The sequence below is a fragment of the Elephas maximus genome, chromosome 18 (genome assembly GCF_024166365.1).
Source record: "Elephas maximus indicus isolate mEleMax1 chromosome 18, mEleMax1 primary haplotype, whole genome shotgun sequence".
NCBI classification, from domain to species: Eukaryota; Metazoa; Chordata; class Mammalia; order Proboscidea; family Elephantidae; genus Elephas; species Elephas maximus.
The window spans coordinates 67,582,273-67,587,469 of NC_064836.1; positions in this window are offsets into that span (position 1 = coordinate 67,582,273).

Genomic DNA, 5,197 nt, shown 5'->3' on the forward strand with positions numbered 1-5,197 from the left:
AATGGAAAGCTAGAAAGTCTTGGCATAGAACTAGAAGATATAAAGATGTGAATGAGAATTTTAGAACTGAAAAATAGAATAACTGCAATAAAAACTCCCTGAATGCATTCAGAAACAGAATGGAAATGACAAAAGACAGATTCCATGAACTTCAAGGCAGATTAATAGAAATTATCCAAACTTAATAGCAGAGAGAAAACAGATTGAATGAAAAACAGAGCCTCAGAAACCTGTGAGGCAATACAGCTATGTGTAACATTTACATAATCAGAGTCGCAGAGAGGAGAAAGAGTACAGTGTATAAAAAGTAGTTGATACAACCATTTTGGAAAATGATATGGTGCTTCCTTAGAAAGCTAGAAATAGAAATACCGTACGATCCAGCAATCCCACTCCTAGGAATCTATCCTAGAGAAATAAGAGCTGTCACACAAATAGACATATGCACACCCGTGTTTATTGCAGCATTGTTCACAACAGCAGAAAGATGGAAACAACTTAAGTGCCCATCAACAGATGAATGGATAAAACAAACTATGGTATATACACACAGTGGAATAGTACACAACGATAAAGAACAGTGATGAATCTTTGAAGCATCTCACAACATAGATGAATCTGGAGGGCATTATGCTAAGTGAAATAAGTCAATCACAAAAGGACAAATATTCTGTGAGATCACTATTATAAAAACTCATGAAAAAGCTTACACATAAAAAGAAACAATCTTCGAGTGTTACGAGGAAGGGAGCAATGGGAAGGGAAAAACACTAAATAGGCAATAGATAAGTGGTAACTTTGGTGAAGCGTAAGACAGTACACAATACTGGGGAAGCCAGCACAACTCGATCAAGGCAAGGTCATGGAAGCCTCATAGACACATCCAAACTCCCTGAGGGACCAAATTACTGGGACTAAGGGCTGGGGTCTATGGTCTCAGAGGACATCTAGGTCAATTGGCATAACAGTTTATAAAGAAAATGTTCTACATCCTACTTTGGTGAGTAGCATCCGGGGTCTTAAAAGCTTATGAGCAGCCATCTAAGATACTCCACTGGTCTCATCCTATCTGGAGCAAGGGTGAATGAAGAAAACCAAAGACATAAGGGAAAGATTAGCCCAAAGGACTAACGGACCACAAGTGCCATCTCCACCAGACTGAGTCCAGCACAGCTAGATGGTGCCCAGCTACCGCCACCAACTGCTCTGACAGGGATAACAATGAAGGGTCCCAGAAAGAACTGGAGAAAAATGTGGAACAAAATTCTAACTCACACACACAAAAAAAAGAAACCAGACTTACTGGTCTGATAGAGAGTGGAGAAACCCTGACAGTATAGCCCCTGGATACCCTCTTAGCTTAGTCATGAAGTGACTCCTGAGGTTCACCCTTCAGCCAAAGATTAGACAGGCCCATAAAGCAAAATGAGGTTAAAGGGGCACATTGACCCAGGGGTAAGATCAAGAAGACAGGAGGGGACAGGAAAGCTGGTAATGAAGAACCCTAGATCAAGAAGGGGTGAGTGTTGACATGCTGTGGGGTTGGCAACCAATGTCACAAAACAATATGTGTATTAATTGTTTAGTGAGAAACTAATTTGCTCTGTAAACCTTCATGTAAAGTACAATAAAAAAAAAAAAGTAGTTGAAGAAATACTGGCTAAAAACATCCCAAATTTGAAGGACATAAGCCTACATATCGCAGAACCTCGGCTTGAAAGCAGCCAGAGAAAATAACACATTACTTACAGGGAACAATGATTCAAATGACGTCAGATTTCTCATCAGAAAACGTGGAGGCCAGAAAGCAGTGGCACACTTCTTAAAGTGCTGAGAAAAGAACTGTCAACACAGAATTCTGTACCCAGCAAAAATAGCCTTGAAGAATGAAGATAAAATGAGGATATTTTCAGAATAAGAAAACCGGCAGCATTTGTTGCCACCAGACATCCTCTAAAATAATTGCTAAAGGAAGTTCTTCAAACAGAGGGAAATGAAACCAGAAGGAAACTTAACATCTGGCATTCTTTAAAAGTGTTTAACAGTTTAAAACATTGTCTTCTGAAGTTTTCAACGTATGTAGATGTAATACATAAAACAACTACAAAATAAATGGGGAACATGAAGGGACCTATATGGTGGTTTCTACATAAACTTTTGAAGTGGTAAATTAATTATTCTAAATAGGCTGTGAAAGTATATATTGTAATCCCTAAAGAAACCACTACAAAACAGTTTACAAATATAGTCAAAAACATAACAGAGACTGCCCTGACAGGGAGCGCAACAGAGAACCCCTGAGGGAGCAGGAGATCAGTGGAATGCAGACACCAAATTCTCATAAAAAGACCAGACTTAATGGTCTGACTGAGACCAGAGGAATCCCGGCGGTCATGGTCCCCAAACCTTCTGTTGGCACAGGACAGGAACCATCCCCGAAGACAACTCATCAGACATGAAAGGGACTGGACAGTAGGTAGGAGAGAGATGCTGATGAAGAGTGAGCTAATTATATCAGGTGGACACTTGAGACTGTGTTGGCATCTCCTGTCTGGAGGGGGGATGGGAGGATAGAGAGAGTTGGAAGCTGGCAAAATTGTCACCAAAGGAGAGACTGGAAGGGCTGACTCATTAGGGGGAGAGCAAGTGGGAGAACGGAATAAGGTGTATATAAACTTATATGTGACAGCCTGACTTGATTTGTAAACGTTCACTTGAAGCTCAATAAAAGTTAAAAAAATAACAGATAAAATGGAATACTAAAATATGTTCAAATATTCCAAAAGAAGGCAGAAAAGAGGAAGAAGAATAACAACAACAACAACAAAAATGGAACAAACATAAAACAGTAAAATGGTACACCTAAATCCAAACATCAGTACATACACCATTGCTGTTGAGTTGATTCCAACTCAGATAGAACTGCCTCAGAATTTCCACAGCTGTAATCTTTATGAAAGCAGATTGCCACATCTTTCTCCCACAGAGCTGGTGGCTTCAAACCGGCCACCTTTTAGTTAGCTAAGCTCTTAACCACTGCGTTACCAGGGCTCCTCCAAACATATCAATAGTTACATTAAATGTAAATGGTCTAAACACAACAAATAAAAGATTGAACGGGTAAAAAAGCATTACATTGCCCAGCTATTTGGTGTCTACAAGTAACTTACTTCAAACAATGATTTGCCATCAGTCAATTCTGACTCATGGTAAGCTAAAAATAAAAAGATGGAAAAATTTATCATGCAAGCACTAATCAAAAGAAAACTGTAGTGGGTACATTAATATCAAAGGAGATTTCAGAGCAAAGAAAATTAGCAAGGACAAAGAAATATTACATAAAGATTAATGTAATTAATGTCAATTCACCAAGAAGACTTAACGTTCCTAAATGTGTATGCACCTAAGAACAGCTTCAAAATACATGAAGCAAAAAACTGACAACTGAGATGGACAAATCCACGATTATATTTGGAGACTTCAAAACCCTTTCAATAATTGATAGAACCCGTAGACCAAGGAGATAAGCAGGTACAGAAAAAGAACTGAACATACCACCAACCAACTAGATCTAGTTGACATTTATAGAACAATCCACCCAACAATAGCAAAATACATACTCTTCAAGTACATTTGGAATATTCACCAAGATAGACCATAACCTGGGTCTGTTAAGTCTTAACAGATTTAAAAGAATTGGAATCTCCCTGCTTCCACTCTTCCTCACCAATAGTGTTTTCTCTGCATAGAAACCAGTATCCATTTTCTTTTAAAAACTAAAACATTATATTACTTTCCTGTTCTCAAAAATAGCTTCCCATCATGCCTTAAAACCAAAACCTTGCCAGAGCCTACAAAGATTGCTACCTGACATGTTCTAACTACTCCTACAGCCTCCTTTCCAATCACTTTTGCCCTATCTCACTGTGCTAGCTACATTGCACTTATTTACTGTTTCTCACAATAGCTAAGCCCTTTCTCATCCCAAGACTACTGCCCTTGCTTTCTTCTCTCTGGAATGCCCTTCCCTGGATCCTTGCCTGTCTCATTACTTCAGTTGATTCAAGGCAGTTCCTCAGAGTCGCCATCACTGATGATCATACCAAAACCAGTAAAGCCACCTTCCTCCCCTATTTAATTTTCTTCATAGCATTTTATCACTGCTTAATATTATGTATATTTATGTATTCATTGTTGATCTTACAACCAGAAAAAAAACTCCATGAGTACAAGGAACTTTATTCATTCACTACCTCCTTAGTGCCTTGGACACCATGTGGCACATAAGAGGTCATATTTGTTGAATAAATGAATGAATGAATATATATATAATTCAATATTATATGTAAATGTTGCTCTGGTCCCGGAATTTTTGGTGCATAGTAAAATTTCAAAAAAGAGATACTAGTGAAGCTTAATATTTTGATTATGTTAATTGAAATAAAATATTAAATTATTTTGTAATTAATTGCTTTTATGCTTTCAGTTGTTACGGCTCGTTTCTTTAAGCTTATAACCACGAGGTACAAGGCTAGTAGTGTAATATTTTTCATTGTGTTAGGAATAAATTTAGACTGAATTCTGCTTTTGGTATGGTGGAATAAGTTCCTAAGGCCAACCCTCCCACAGATACAAACTCGGGACAACAACACACAGAAAATTTCAACTACCCGAAGGCTCTTAAAAATGAACAGAATCAGGCATATTTTGGAGCGGAGTTCAATCTTGGAAGGTGAAACTGGCATGGGGTGGTTTCCCATTTGGGGGCTCTAGCCTGAGGGCAGGTCACAGTCACAGCACAACATTAGATGGCTAAAACTCTGACAGAAAACCTGCGTTTTTCTGGCCTGAAGAACTGAGGACAGAGCATGGGGCAACCAAAGCCACTGGAAAGTGAAAGAGAAACATACTGTAGAGGAGAAATCAAGAGAAAAGGAATCCTAGATCTGAGTATAAATTTTCCCAAGCCTGTGTCTGAGCCCCAAACCACACATGAACAGGGCAGACTCAAAGCAGCTTTCAGCTAAAGCTAAAGGAATTTAAGACTGAGCTGCTGCCCACCGTGAGCAAAGTTCGCAGTTGAGTCTAACCAATGTAATGTTTTGTTTTGTTTTTAATTTTTATCGTCCATTAAGTGAAAGTTTACAAATGAAGTCAGTCTCTCATACACAAATTTATATACAACTTGCTATATACT